The sequence below is a fragment of the Pelodiscus sinensis genome, chromosome 3, assembly GCF_052426305.1.
Source record: "Pelodiscus sinensis isolate ZL-2025 chromosome 3, ASM5242630v1, whole genome shotgun sequence".
Lineage (NCBI taxonomy): Eukaryota > Metazoa > Chordata > Testudines > Trionychidae > Pelodiscus > Pelodiscus sinensis.
The window spans coordinates 61,254,587-61,271,175 of NC_143054.1; the positions used below are offsets into that span (position 1 = coordinate 61,254,587).

Consider the following 16,589-nt stretch of genomic DNA (forward strand, 5'->3'; position numbering starts at 1 on the left):
GCAGGCTCCCTTAATGTGAACACGCTACTTCAACTTAGAGCTCCAAGAAGCACTGGAGAGTAATTAGTTTGAATTACTCTGGTGAGTAGTCATTTCAAAATAGTGTCATTGAGCGTCAACACGCCCGCTCTTTCGAAATAGCTATTTCAAAAATTAGTGTTATTCCTCATGGAAAGCAGGGAGTACAGATTTTGAAATAACCAGCCCTTATTTCAAAATAATGGGCTTGGTAGTGTGGATGCTCTGCTTCTTATTTCGAAATAAGGGGAGCTATTTCCAAATAACTCCCTAGTGTAGACCAGGGCTCAGAGAAGTTATTCCTGCTTTTTCTCACAAGTCTCTGATATCTTCTCCAAAATTCTATCCTTTTCTTTGTCCCTTCTGTTTTATAGTTAGGGGAATCAAGATCAAGCAGTGCTGCTACTCATCTGTCTGTTTCAGTGTAGTGCAGGAAAGAGCCCAATTTTCAAATAGATCCAAAGTTCTTTTAACGTCAGAAACTCTAAACCATACTCAGAACCCCCAACGGGTAACCAGCACAGGCTGTGTAGTACAGATGTCAAAAACTTCCAGCAAGATGCACCCATTACTAAATAATTGGAAAAGTATTATATTTAAGCTATGAATAGGCATCAGAATCTTTCATATTGGTCTTATTTCCAGCCTAAATAGTTACTCCTGGGGTAACTAGACATGCAAAGATTTTCCTCATCATTTTAATTTTAATATCCCATCCCTCTTCAAAACCTTCATGAAGCATCTGACTAGATTCTGAAATTTGCTTGTAATAGGAACCCACAACACATCTTGTATAATGGTTATAACACACTCGCTCTGGTAAAACGTACTCGCTTTCTCTTCAAGAGCTCTGCCCATTATGTCCCCATCTTTCCTACTTCTGCCATTACACTTACCTGAGATCTCTTTTCACTCCCCAGTCATCTGAAATGTACAGTTTTACATCTCAACTCTCCACTGCAAAAGAGCACAAAGCAAGTCCAACTGTTTTATTAAATATATAGGACTAGATGCTCAGTTATATGCATCTAGTGTAATTTTATACAGTCCCATTAAAATCAGCAGAGCTATGCTGATTTATATAAGGTGAGAACCTGTCTGTGTGAATGGCACATGTCATGAATATTGTGTTATAACATTTCCAAATTGAGACATTTTCTCTTACACATATATCTGGAAAACATTATCTTTCTTAAGGTCTTAGGGAGAAATAGTTGATCAAAATATATTTGACAAAAAGTGTTTTAATGAAACTGAAAAATGTTTTTAACTGCTCAAATCCTTGGAACTTCCAGCAACATTAATCAAAACAACAACTACTATAGGCGAACAGCCAACATGATGAATAGTTCCTCATAGACAGTTTTCATCTCCTGGCTGGTATTGCTTTCATATATCAAAATTGTATGCGTGTTTGGTGGGAAGAGTGGTTATATCTATAAAACAGAATGCAAACATACTGGTATTCTCATTAGTTCAACATTTCCAAATGGGTAGATGATTCAGCAGCAGAAAAAAAAAATCTAACTTGAATCTGTTTTTATAGGGAACTTTACCACGAGCAAAAAATACTGTATTGGTAAGAAAGATTCTGCATAGAAAATGTATTGTTGAGTTTTACTGTTCTGACCCTTCTAAACTAAAAGGGTAGGAACCAGATTTCTACACTTTTAAGCTGGTACCATCAAGTATTATAAAATCTCAAAATCCACTTGGTTTGGTCCCATAGGGAAGTTCTGACCATTGAGAGTCTCCCACTTTTTTGTTATTTTGGTAGCACTCTGAGTGTGAAGAGCACATCTTTGGCATATAATATTTAATTTTTTGTAAGTTATTGCTACAGTGAGTCAAAACATTTTTAAGATACTGTAACACTCACAGTAAGTAAACAAGTACACCTACGCTCTGACAAGAGATGCTGATAAGCACAATTTGAAAGCATAGTTTGTTGATGTTGAGTCTCATGCTCAGTATTTCTATTGACCAATGAACAGTAGGGTTTGTAAAAATGAATGACTTACCCTCCCATCCCCCAAAAATCTCTCTCTCTCTCTCTCTCTCGGGAATAGTAACTGACATGTTGAGTGTATTACTAAAGATTTAAAGCTATAGTCTAGACAAATACTGGAAAATATGTTATCATATGATGAGCTATTCAGTGGCCTGTGTGAAATGAACTGGTGGTCTCATCTCAGTGTAGTTACTAATGGAAAGGAGACCAAATTGCAGGGGAAAACGATCACAATATCACTTTGTTGGCAGTATTAGCAGAGAAACCAAGGATTTAAATGGTTTAGAAACTGAACTATCCTTTCACCCAAAAAAGTGATTCCTCCTACAGCAAGATTCAATAGAAGGCAGTGAGGGCTGTCTCTGATGTACTGCAGCATGGCAGGTTGACTCTTTAAGAGTATGCATGGTCCAGCACTCCAGGTTTTGGGTCTCCACACCTTTAAGGCAAAAGGAAATCTGTCACTTGTTGGTAGCCCCACCTGACATCCTCCAACGAGGGTTTGGTTGCCTATCCTCACATAATTTATTGAAGAGACGTGGACTATGTGGCTAGTCCCTATAATAATAATCCTTCTGCAACCCAGTATGAGACTGGCCAGGCCTGGATACGTGGCTGGAGCACTGCTGCACCCCAGTTACTGCCAGCTAGAGGATGTTCCACTGGGAGCATTAGCCAGCTAGGCACAGTAATAGAAGTCTCGGGGTACTCTAAATTATGGCAAGAACCAAGCCTGCTCCTCACCAACTCCAGAGTCAGAGAGTGAGAAACAACTATGGATTGCTAACTTGGGCACATTTGAAAAATCCCTTTACACCTATTTTTATCTTTGGGTGTCTAAATATCTTTGAAAATCTGGCCCTAAGGCTTGAGAGGCAACAGCCAGTCAAGGCACACTGGAAATTTCCACTCAGTCCCTTGGGCTATCTATGCCTTGGATACACACATTCTCAGTTTTCAAGGGCTAGATTGTGCTTTTAAGGCTATTGACTGCAAGGTGTGGGTGCAGAGGTGCACTATTCCAGCAGGAGCGTGCAATCCGCATCACCCTTACTCTCTCGGTGGTCTGCCAACTCTGCTGGCTGGTGCAAAGTTGAGCAGGTCCCAGCTCCTCTTTTGAAGCCATTTATGCCTCAGGGTGTATAGAAGAAGCAGTCACCGCATGCCCTTGAGTGCAGCGACTGCACTTGTCCCTTGCCCTGCACAGAGTGTGAGAGAAGAGTGTCCCCCTCCCCCGTGCTTCCGCTAAGCTTCTAGAACCAATACAACTGGATCTAAATGGGTCACATCCTGAAGACTATGGGCAGGAAGAGACTGTGGCTAAATTGGCCCTCTTTCTGTGTTATTGGGTATATACTTTTCCATATTGTTCTTTCCCCTCTTTAACCCATTCACCCATTTTTCCCAGCCCTCTCCCTTTGTCCTTGGTTCTTTAGTGAACTCAGCAGCCAGGAACTAGGCTTGTTTTCCAAAGTTGTGTTACTTTAGCAAACAAAGTAATTTTTTAAACTTTGCGCAGCTGTCTACAAATATTGCGGGGGAGTGTTCTTGTTAGCATAACAGATTGTGTGGGGAAACACAGCCATGCTCTTCTCTGGTCCTGAAGATGTTCATATGATTTGATATGTTGGAGCTTCACCTCTGCAAAGAACTGATCCTACATGCAAGTGCTCAGCCCGGTGGAGAATTGGACTCCAAGTTACGGATGGATTGGGAATCCTGCTATTGACATAAGAACACTCCAAAGTATCTCATAATATTTCATCATTGTACACTTGGACTGTGAAAACTATTTCCTTCCTTCTAAGTTAGCTTTGAAATTATCTGAGACATGCTACAGCCAAGTTACATGTTGGTAAATAAGAAACATTTAGAATACATCTTCCAAACTGCTCTGATTTCCATATAATTTTAAAGGATCCTTTTAATATTGGAAATGTTAACAGAAGTTGGACAAACACCTACTATGAACTAATTTAAAATAAGGTCTAGATGTAAAGCAGAAGTCTATTCCCAAGTTGTCCAATTCCAGGCGTTGAATGCTAAGCCAAATACCTGCCTCCAAATAAACATATATTTCAAAACATAGCTTTTTAAAATTGCTGTGTAATAAGCCAGTCTAGGTGCTCACTGCATGAATGTTAGTTTTCCAGAATAGTTGTTGAGATATAAAGTAATTGGTGGAGATGAGCCAGCCACATGAATCCTAGCAAAACTGTGCATCTAACATTCCACAATCTTTCCTTCTTTTTTATTTACTTGGGTTTTTTTTAGAAGTGCAAAGTGCAAAGAAATCAGCTAGCATGAGGTATTAAAGCCAAGGAAAAACAGAAGGACAGATTTGCTGTGGGCAGAAACAAATCTGAAGTTTAATTCCTATGTATTTGTCTAAGAATAGTTTATTCAACCTCCAGACCATTTCGTGGAGGTGGCTTCATAGTATGCTTTAGCAAAAGATAGCAAATATTGGATGACTATTAAAAACATTTTAGTGTAAGTTTTTCTTTTGGTACAAATATCCATATGCCTCATCCACTGCCTCTCCTCTCCCCCCCCACCCCCTCCCCCAGTTTGCAATGGCTGTAATATACAGGTGATTTTCCACTCATGATTTAAGAGATGATTTCCCCCCTAAAACCAAGATATAATATGGGAAGTACATCTATAGAATGTTCCGTACTTGTATCTGTTCCTTGCTATTTATGGACTTAATCCAAAATCCATCAATGAGACGCTTTGTTTGCTTCAATGGACTTTAAATTAGGCCCTATCTACCTTTTTGTTTTGTGTTTGTGTTGTCCCTTTCCCTCTGCACTGTCAGTGTTGAATTCAAGGAGACAGCCAGCTTCAAAATTGATGACTATATGGCCAGAAAATAGCACATTATTGGTTCAGAATAAGTTGTTGTTCTATGAGTTTCTTAATAATTCTTCTATGATTTGTGTTCTGTCATACTGCTGAGGTCTATCCACTCTATCTACTATCTGTACTTTGAGGCCAGACAAATGTTAGCATTAGCGAGTGATGTATTTGTTTTCCGCCATACATACCATAAATAATATGAAGACATACAACTGTGCTCTTGGTACTGAACTCATCTTTTGTCTGCTTGCTCCTGCTGTTTTGTAAGAGAAAAATGGAAAATAAAATATAATCAGAACACAGAAAAGCAAATGGCCACTTCAACCTGAAAATTGCCCTAACAATGTGAACATGCATCACAGACTTTTTTTCCTCAGAACCAAGGCAGCCTTGGGAACTACATTAGTCAACTAATGGAGTTTTTAGGTCAGTTTTTTAAATAAATGTCCCATCACTTTCTGCACGAGAATAGACTAAACATGACTGGCAGTTTGGTGCACTCAGCCCTGAGGAGAATGGAGAGATTCTTGTTTTGTAAGTTATCCTTGACTCAGCTGGCTGACATGCAGAATTGTGGAAAGTAAATTCTAGCTAACCCACAGTGGAGGCAGGGTCACTTTAGCACAGGGCCTTTGAGAAGACATTTATAGGGCAGTACTCATGGCTACATGCATTAGATCTCCTAGTAAACTTGTCTGGATTTTGCCATCATAGTAACTTGGTCTCCACATGCTGTCAGGCACAGCAAGCTATATTGGGGAGAGGGCAAACCATTATCACCCACCTGCCCTGTGCCACTGATTAGATATTTGTACATTCTGTTACAATAAAGACTACTCTGTCTTTGGTCACCGCTGAAACTTGCCAACAAGGGTAGCAATGGGCTCCATGTGAGATGATTTTAGGAATGATGGACATCTGTTCTCTATTGGTAAGAGGGAGAAACCTTGTTTTTTGTTGCAGTCTCCTTAATACTGTCTCTGCAGGCAGAGGAGAGACATGTAGATTAGATTCTCCCCAAAAATCTTAAATTTCAAAATAAGTCACCTATTTAGAGCTGTCCACAAAGTTCTGGAGTTTCCCAAAACCTCCAGTCTCCCATCTTCTTTCCTTCACAATGAATGTCTCTCCCTCTTTCCATTGGATAACAATATGGCAGACAGGTTTGTTCTGTAGAAGCTGCTTTTCTGAGCAAAAATCAAGCAATTTTCAGCATGAGAAATTATTTGCTCCATTTCCAGTTCATTCCATTTATTCAGGCTGATGAGTCACAGCCAGCAATTTCACAATTCCTGTCAGTACTGTAGATATTTGTTACAGTGCAAACAGCTCATTTGCTTATTTTCTGGAAGGTTTTTTTTTCCAATCTTGAAATTGGTAACACAGATCTCCATGAGCTTGTCAGACTAAGTATTTTTGTTCACATAAAGGTTGTATGTCAGAATCCTTTACTATCACCAAAAGATTCCTTTTCATTACACTAAGGCCTTTCATTTTGTGTTGTTTTTTAAAAGTTCACTGCCTTGTCATCCTGCCTCCCAATACCATACTGCATCCTTCTGTTTTCTCTAATTTGCATCTGGGCATCAAGAAACTATACATTTACAATCTGGAAAAGATAACATAAATCAAACTAGATGGCAAACAGAGACAGCCATAATGATGGGTGTAGAATCATCCGTCCAGAGTCACACTGTTGTCTAAAAGGAGCTTTGAAGCAGAAGTGAGATGGGTTCAGACTTTAACCAAAAAAAATTAAATAATTTAAGAACTTTTCAATAGAAAGGGAAGCTTTGGGGTCAACTATTAAAATTGCAGCCTAGCAGCATTCCCAGCCAGATGTACCGTCTCACCAAGTTTTCTTGATTTTTCCTCTTAAAATGTTAGTTTACATTTTAGAACAGCAGTTGCCTTTTGGACAATGCATATCAAGGGAGTATTGCACTCGTCAGATAGCCAAAGCCTTGGTTTATAATATACCCAAGCTAAACTAAAATAATTCCAATGTATTATTTGTTGTGTATTTGCTTAATGTTATGGATGATGTCTCAATCAGTCAGGCAATGAGTCTGCAGTGAGCTAGGCTTGATCTCTAACACTTATAACTATCAAACAGCTCTTAAACACACATCCACAATTCTTGACAGTCAGTAATCCATTCCATGATTGCAGATTCCAGGCTAGGATTTAGGCAAATTCTTCATTCATGAAGCTGTGCAGAAGAGACTACTGTTCTCATACCTGATGAAATTCATTCCTATGAAGAAGGCCAGGATGCTACAAAGGGCGTATATGTCCAGCCATTTCAATAAACACCCCCATTACAACCAAGTCCTCGCTCTTCACCAGTAACAGGAACACAGTCTCTGCTTTAAGGAATATTTATTTTGTTTAAAAAAAAAAATCTTCTAAAGCAATTGAGCCCAGTTTCTAACACACTGCTGTTCTATAATGATTAAATAACCTATTTTAGAGATGAGTTTAAGCCACAAACCCAGGATCAAGACCCAATTCTCCCCAAAACGCTGGGATTCTTTGACCCAGGATTTTGGGTTGCACATCCCTTATTAAAAAACAGATGCAATGCAAAACATTTAAACCATAAATCCACACAATAGCTACATGAAGAGAATGTTTAGGCTGCATGGTTAAGCAGCCAAATTATCTTAACTTTTCCTCTTTCTACTACCAGGTGGTCTTGAATATATTGTTGCAATTATTTCTCACATAATACAATATCAATCCATTTCTACCTCCGAAACTTCATCGTCTGATTCAGGCTTCTTCAATGAAACTGCTCACAAGATTAAATGTCAACAGCAGGGATCATTTTGTCAACTTTCCAATAGCAACTAGAGATCAACAGTCCCCCGGCCCCAGGCCACAAACCCATCAGCTGATGGTTAAAAAAAACAAAACAAAACACCCACGGTCATTCCTGCTCTGGGCTTGAAGTGATAAGCTTTGTAAAACTTGCCAGTAGCTGGCACCATCCTCTCTCAAATTGAAAGAATTCAGCGTAGAAAATCCAGCGTTGAAATTTGGGCAAGTTTAGAGGTTTTGTCCCTCCAGAATTTATAAGGGCAGACGTTTGCCATTCTGGAGGCACATTATGTAACCCTGATTGCTTCTGCAAGTTGACTGAACATTCATTAAAAGTGTAATATGGGGTCTTCATTCACCTTTGTGAGGAAGGTATTTCTTTTCCCACTCTACAGGCGGGGAGAACTAAGACAAAGAATAGTATATATAAATGCCTAAAGATGCAGATAAGCACCTAACAGTATTTTCAAAAGCATGGAGGTGCCTAACTCATTTTGGGTGTGTCTACAGAGCTTTTATTCCAAAATAACAATGCAAACGTCTACACAGTAATTCCGTTATTTCGAAATAAATTTGAAATAATGGACGGCTTATTCCAACTTCTGTAAACCTCATTCCACAAGGAACAACACCTATTCGGAAATAGCTATTTTGGAATAGCAGTAGTGAGGACACTCTACTGCTGCTATTTCAAAACAGCTCCTCCCCAGGACCATTCAAAGTAATTACTCTTCAGTGCATCCTGGGGCTCTAAATCGAGGTAGCACATCCACTTTAAGGAAGCCTGCCTCGGACTACTAATATGAGGCTTCCTTGTAATATAAATGTGCTATTTCGAAATAAGCTATTTCTTAGTATTTCTTCCAGAATAGCATATTTCAAAATAACCGTGCAGTGTAGATGTATCGTTTGAGTGCAGTGAAAAATCTTGTGCAAATATCCATATTTTAAGACATTTAAATACCCTGGCAGATTTAAAAAAGTATGGCTATACTAGCTCGTTAATTCGAGCTAGGTAGAAAGATGAGGCGACTGGTGTTGCAAATGAAGCCCAGGATTTAAATATCCCGGGCTTTATTTGCATGTTCCCGTCCGGTCGCCATTTTGAAGTTTCACTAGCCTGAACTCGCTGCCGCGCGGCTACACACAACAATAAAACGTTAATTGGAACTAAGTCCTTAGTTTGAATTAATGTAGCTGCGCGGCAGTGAGTTCGGGCTAGTGAAATTTCAAAATGGCGACCGGACGGGAACATGCAAATAAAGCCCGGGATATTTAAATCCTGGGCTTCATTTGCAACTCCGGTCGCCTCATTTGTCTACCCAGCTCGAATTAACGAACTAGTGTAGACATACCCCCAGTAAGTTTGTAGTGCTCTGTCATGTGCCCTAGCCACAGAACGGTTCCTCCCCCTTCACTTCTTCCAGTATTCTTTAACTGGAGATCACAAAACCAACACATGTACTGCCCTCGCAGAAGTAGAGTAAGGAAAAATTATAGAATAACAAAACAGAAAGTGCCTCATCCAAGATGAGGGATAGGATTTTTTAGGAGCAGCATTCTTCATAAATGCTTGGTACCAGTTTGCTTTTACACAATACCACTAGATCAGGTAGTCCTCTTACATTACTTTACAGGAAAGGGAAGAATTACAAAAAAATTAAGGCTATATATGTTTGCACAGCTGGATCTGGTGGTTCAATAAGTTTCTGCTATCTAAAACATTAATATTTGCTTTTTCATATAACTACTTCAGTACTAAACAGTGTTTTTAAAAAATACATTGGTACAAGAATGAGTGGCAGTAATTGTAACACAGATAATAACAATCCTGTTCTTAAAAATCAGAGAATTTTCCAAATTTTGCTTTTTAACATTGCATGCAGAGTTATGGAATCATTCATGCTTTGATAATGTTAGGTTTCACTCTTTATTTGCTTTTGCTATACCTGATTATCTATCCTATACAGAATAATTCTATCTATTCTTTATGAGACATTTTATGCTGATGTTTTTTTGGAGGATCCACTTTTTCTTTATAGCTTTCTTAGCCTAGTCGTTTAGAAAGATTTCATTTTTTAAAATATTGAAATAAATACTATCAATTTATAAATAAATACTAGAATGTTGCTCATGGGTGCTAAATACATAGCTGCAAGCCACACTATGACCAGAATTCCAGAGGCAAAAAGTAGAACACTTACTTTTGCTTGGTTGGATTCCAAGAGTGACACTATCTTAGGGCATGAACAAAGCCAAGTAATATAGAAAGAGTGAAAAACACTGTTCTTTGCTCCAAGAACAGCATGGTTAGTCTAGAAATGCAGAGTACATTGAAAAGCTGAACAAAAGCAGAGTCATTCCCAGCTCTTCTAGCAGAGTGCCCCTAACTAATTAGCATTGTGGTCCTTCAACCCTTACCCATGACTACGCCACATTCACTTGAGTAGTCCAATAACTTGAAAGGGAGTCCTCTAATATCTGATCCCAATGCCATTGATGGGGTTCTAGCAAACTCATGGTCCATTTTGGCCCATTTCACTGTCATAGTATTTTAAAAATCTTGAATTTCATGGTTCCAGATATTTAACTATTAAATATCATGATGTAACCATGGGGGTCCCAACCCAAAAGATGGTCATCGGAGGAGGGGACATCACAAGGCTATTTTAGGGGACAGAGGTACAGTATTGCCACCCTTACTTCTGCACTTGGTTCAGAGCTGGGAGGCCAGAGGATGGCAGATACTTGTTGGCCAAGAATACAGCTCTGAAGACAATGTGATGCCAGCATCAGAGAAGACGTAAGGGTGGCAATACCAGAGCATGCTTCCCTTATTTTTGCATCCTTCGGGCACCATGGTATGATATTGCCGCCTTTATTTCTTCACTGCTGCTGGCTTCAGCACTGTCTCCAGAGCTAGGTGGTGGGCTAGATGCCTGGTGAGGAGCCATCTTCCAGAAACCCCGCTCTGGGGGGCAACACAGAAATAAGGGCAGCAATACTGCCATGCTCCCTGTAGCAGCCAATTTCAATGGGGGAAACCAGATTTCACAGTCCATGATGTGTTTTTCAAGGCCATGAAATTTCCATTGATGTCAGTTGGCTTTAGAACACGCCATAAAGGTTTATAGGATTGGGCCACACATATTTAGGCCAAGATAGGCAATTTTCTATGAGGGGACACTCCAAGAACTGGGTAAGTGGTCGAGGCTGCACCTTTCTACAATATTAACAGAGGGGCTGCTGTGTCTGGGATGGAATTTGGGTACAGGAGGGAGCTCTAGGTAGGGGCTTAGCATTCAGGAGAGGTTGTGGGATCTGGAATGGGATTTGGATTCAGGAAGGGGTTCTGATCTGGGGCAGGGAGTTGAGCTGTGGGACGGGGTGCCAGATGCAGGCTCAGACTGGAGGCTGTTCCCGTTGGCAACACTTGGCTGGTGGCCCAGTGGCACGCTTGAGTAGGCTCCCTGCCTTCCACAACCCAACATGCCACTCAAAGAAGCTGGCTTTTGAGGCCAGCATGTGTGTCTCTGTGTGGCTCGCTCCTTGGGGAGGAAACAGGTCTCCAAGTGCTGCACACACTAACAAGCACTGCTCTTGAAGCTCCCAATGGATGATTTCCCCTCCTCCCAAGGGGGACACACCATGCAGAGGCACACATGTTGGGGGTAACCGGCCGCTGTGAGCAATGTGCTGGGCTGCGACAAGCAAGGAGTTTGCCTGTGGGTTCTGCTGGGCCACTGGGCTGGATCCAGAAGTCTGGCGGGCCAGATCCAGCCTGTAAAGTTACATGTCTAAACATGTTTTTCTTTGCAGGTATGCTCCAACACTGCAGACAAAACCAAAATAATTGGATACAACTATTCAAGCTTATTAATATCTAACTTTCAGGAAATGTACAACCCATTTTGATTATGATTTGCTTTTGAAGAGGGGGGAATGGTTACGCAATTACAATATGCAAATTAGGTGCAGTCCCTGGGATTCTTGGCAAGTGGGGAATTATTCCCTTAAAGTTTGCCCCTTATGCCACCCACATGATAAATATTCAGTTTGCATCCAAAGGTTATTGCAGAAGGCTTAGCAAATCTAGAAAGGTTAGTCTGACAAAGACACATGCTGGTTTAGCAGTGCCATGATTTCAGGTTCTCTGTGAGCTTTCCAAATCGGCCACTCTTTAGGCAGAGCTTGTGTCTGGTAACACAGCCTACAAGAACTGATTGCATGAGGCAGCTCATAGATTTGTGTCAGCAGTAAGATCTGTAGGTTAACCAGGCAGCATTCCCCAGAAAGTTGTTTCATAATTTGTTTGACTTTGATAAATAATGAATTTGAGAACCAAAGGCAACAACACTTCTCTGGAATAGCAGAGTGCAAACAGGGTCATGCTGAGGGGCATCCTGCAACTCCAGGATACGTTGCTCCATTTCAGCATTCTCTGTCTTGCAAGCATTAAGCTAGCTATTTGCAGAACCAGTAAATGACAGAAAGTGTGCCTGTCACAGAGAGGGGCTAGAGAAAATATGACAGGCATCTGAAAATCACTGACTGCCTTTCCTCTTTTGCATGTCCAGAGCAGCTCTGGAGAGATCCCAGGGTATGAAAGCACAAAGCAGGAGCTTCTTTCTATTTTGGCATTGGGTAATTTTGTCTGGTTTCACTTTCCACTTCCCAGTTTGCTTGTGGGCATGCCAACAGAATCAGTGTGGCCACTAACAGAGTGCTCATTCAGTACACTCTCTGATATATGCAAATATATGACTGACACTGGCATATTGTGCTTTGCTTAGGCTGTCTTTCAACCCATTGGGCTCTGCTCTCATATTGTCACAACTCTTCATGAAAGACCAGCTAGTACCACCACTGAGATCAATAACCAGAATCACAATCATTTTCAGGACTCCAGTACAAGGTCTTTCTAATTAAACCAGTTAATCCTTGACCATTTTATCTTCCCTTCCTGAACAACTCTGCCTCTCTTAGTTTCTTAGCTATTTTGACTAGCTGATTACTTGACCCAATTTTGTATAAATATTGATTTTAATGGTTTACATTGACCAGCACCCTAAATGCCTAGGATGTGGATTATGTAATATTTCAAATATTTTACAGTCATGAATGAGGAACCTTTAACTGCTGAGCATCAAACAAGTGCATCTCTTTGTGGCTGCACTCAGAGTTTTCCAGACAACTTATGGATAATAAGATAAAACTGTATTTATAAAATGTTCACATAGGAGATTTATTTAATTCCATGGATCTCAAATTTCTGTACTGGTGATCCCTTTCACTCAGCAAATCTCTGAATGTGACCGTTCTCCCTTATAAATTAAAAACTTTTTTTATATATATATTTGACACTATTATAAATGCTGGAGGTAAAGTGGGGTTTGAGGTGAAGGCTGACAGCTTGCATCTCCGGCTCCCTGCCATGTTTGAGAAATCCTCTTTTGATAGGAATTATCCCATGAAAGGCAGAGTTCCCCCATGCAATTTACATGGCAATACTGTCATGAATTATTTTTCTTTGTGTACCTTTGTAACAAGGCATGTAGAATCATAGAGCTGGAAGAAACCTCAGGAGGTCATCAAGTCCAGCCCCCTGCCCAAGGCAGGACCAATCCCAACTAAATCAAACCAGCCAGGGCTTTGTCAAGCCGAGATTAAAAACCTCTAAGGATGGAGATTCCACCACCTCCCTAGGTAACTCATTCCAGTACTTCACATCCCTCCTAGTGAAACAGTTTTTCCTAAAATCCAATCTAGACCTCCCACACTGTAATTTAAGGCCATTGCTCTTTGTTCTGCCATCCATCACTACTGTTTCATCAGTTTTGGAAGAGTCTCGGTCATATCCCATCAACAATTGGGGAAAAGTAGGAAATATGGGTGTAACTTTTCTGCCAGGTGGAGCCAGCCACAACCACGGTCAGGCTCAATATTGAGAGGTTCCCTTCCATTAGGGATGTGAAAAATGTTAAAAAAAACTGTAACTGTTTAACCAATAGAAATTCCATTGGTTACAAGGGCTCCTGGCTGCCAGCATTGCCAGCTGCTGGTCCCTCAGGCTCTGGACCGTGTCCACCACTGAACCCTCAGGGTCTGGGCTGCCCACCCACACTCCCTAGCAGAGTTTAAACAGTAACAGGAGCCAATAAGCATCAGCTGATCAGTTAACCAGTTAAGAACATAATAGCCATACTAGGTCAGACCAAAGGTCCACCTAGCTCAGTATCCCATCTGCCATCAGTGGCCAACGCCATACGCCCTGAGTGAACAGAATTCTTACATCCCTACTTTCCATCGATCCAACACAGAACTGGCTCGAGTCCCTTATCCCTGGTAACCTGGGAAATTCACACACCACTCCTGTGCATCTCTTAGAGGCAATGCTTCCCCACTCACAAGCACTGAGTCCTTAGTGTAGAAAAGAAACTTATTAAAAGGAGGAGAATACTTGGCATTAATTTGGGAAAATGCACAAGCAGGGCTCAAACCTAAACCATGAGAAAAAAAATCTCACCCTAAGTAGGTTGGGCAGTGTCCTTTTTCTTCTCAGGTTCTTAAATCCAAGTCCAAAAGTCCCCTTCACATGCCCAAACCTTTTCTGCATCCCACTCGCAGTTGCAGCCCTTGGTCAGTGCAGACCCAGATCCAGAGGTGCATCTGCAAAGTTTATCTCCTCCCACCAAATGAAGGAGGTAAAGAGGCACCTTACAGGCTGTGCTGGCCACTTGTTGGGCCTCTCCAGAACAGGAGAAACAGCTTGAATCAGTCTTTGGGGCACACCCTTGAGGGCATGCAGACTGCTGATTAGGAGTCCTACCTGCCCCTCTTATTCTCACAAATCTCTGAGGGTATGTCTACACTAGCCCCCTAGTTCAAACTAGGGAGGCTAACATAGGCATTCGAACTTGCAAATGAAGCCCGGGATTTAAATATCCTGGGCTTTATTTGCATGTTCCCATCCGGTTGCCATTTTTAAATGCCACTAGAACGGACTAACTGCCTGCGGCAACACGCAACAGTGAAACGGTCATTCGAACTAAGTCCTTAGTTCGAATTACTGTTTAACTGCCGCATGTAGCCACGGGCAGTTAGTCCGGTCTAGTGGCATTTAAAAATGGCGACTGGACGGGAACATGCAAATAAAGCCTGGGATATTTAAATCCCGGGCTTCATTTGCTAGTTCGAATGCCTACGTTAGAACTAGGGAGGCTAAGTAGGGGGCTAGTATAGACATACTCTGACATACAAGCCCTTGACCATCCAAAGTTCTTTATGCTGAGAGTGGCTTCCTTCTTTCAGACAGGTTAGTCACAGCCTGTCTTTTCTGTATTCCCACAATAATTATAAGCATTGGTGACCATATTTCACAATTCCTGCATTTATTACTAAGATTGTGACCCAGTACCAGCCACATTGCTTACATGAGCTAGATATTCAACTGAATGGTATTTTGCTCATTGTAATCAAACAGGAGCAAACTGTATTTAGATGAGACATACTTTGTGTGTCTCCTCCCTTCCAGCTGGCTGTCAGGGAAGCATTCGTTTAGACTCTGCTTACATGGGTATAAATGACACTGGAGCATTCCAGTTATTTCGGATAGATTACTAGAGAGAATGAACTTACAGTACCCAGACAGACAGTATCTGGGAAGTTATGCAGCTACTACAGAATCTCCAGAGGAGCCCTAATCATAGAGTCTAATTGTGTTTACTTGTTGCAGGTGGATAAAACAGCTCAGCCAGGGTAGAGAAGAAAAATCAGAAAGAGGCTGGCAGTTTTCATGAGAAGATATGCTAAGAAAGCAGGTACCAGTCTGTTTGGAATCTGCAGGACTATGGTTTTGAAGTCATGACCTAGATATGCCAAGAGCCTAAGGACAAAGGACTTGTTTCTGGCAAGCTTGCTGCAGATTGCCTAGTTTAGTACTTACAAGTTAAGCATTTACTGGCTTTTCTCATTTCTGTATATTTGTTTTGTCTTGGTGCAACAATAAACCAGCAATGTTTGTGCAATGATCCTCTGAACTCCTGAGACACACATCATGAACACACACTAGTTATTGAATGTTCTCCTACTGGTAAGGAGAAGTATCCAGGTCTAGTCCATGTATCTTTCTCAAACCCAACATTCAGCTGCAAAACCCAGCAGAATGACTCTGGGCCATGATTACCTATGGTCTCAATATGCAGAAATGAGTAGTGATTTTGGATGCCCAACCTGTAACCCCTGATTTTTAAAAGCCAGTTGCTCAGCCCTTTCTGAAAATCAACCTCATATAAAGTGTCTCAAGTTGGACACCCAATATCACTTGTTACTTTTGAACATTCAAGCTACAGAACACTTGCAGATAGATATACACAGAAGTGGCATGGCTGGGAACTTCCATGTGCAAGTATGACAGTATATCTGACACCCTCTCAAAGAAAAAAAACCATACTATGCATAATGTAAAAGATGTGAATCAGAATTAAAGTACACAGAAAAAATGTACTTGTTACTAGCTAACTTCAGTTTGCAATGATAGGCTAAAATTGTTTAGAGGACTGCAGAATGCATTCAAGCAGTTAATTCATTAACAGTACAGTTGTGGATGTACACAGAGTCCACTGCACAGCTCTGAGCTCTCTGTTCCATTATAAGCAACGATGCTTACGCTGTTGCTGCAAATTGCACTTAGTGTATGTTGCAGGACATCTTGCCCACCCTCCAGGAGTAAGAATGGTGGGCCTCAGTGACATCTTCATTAGCATCCGCCTTGCATGTGTCAGTGCACCCACAGTCTTCTGTGACTGTCAGAGCTGTCAGGCAAGCCTCTAACCCAGCCTCTTTCTCACCAGACCATGTGGCCTAGTAGCTGGAG

At 41.1% G+C, this 16,589-nt stretch overlaps 1 long non-coding RNA gene across 1 annotated transcript in view; it reads left to right on the forward strand.

The window, feature by feature from the left end:
- LOC102450070 (uncharacterized) overlaps positions 1–15,745 on the forward strand; it is a 31,960-nt gene extending 16,215 nt beyond the window's left edge. Inside the window, exon 3 of the long non-coding RNA XR_331538.5 lies at positions 15,450–15,745. This is a non-coding gene — a long non-coding RNA (uncharacterized LOC102450070). The remainder of the gene's footprint in view (positions 1–15,449) is intronic.
- Positions 15,746–16,589: the final 844 nt, after the last annotated feature.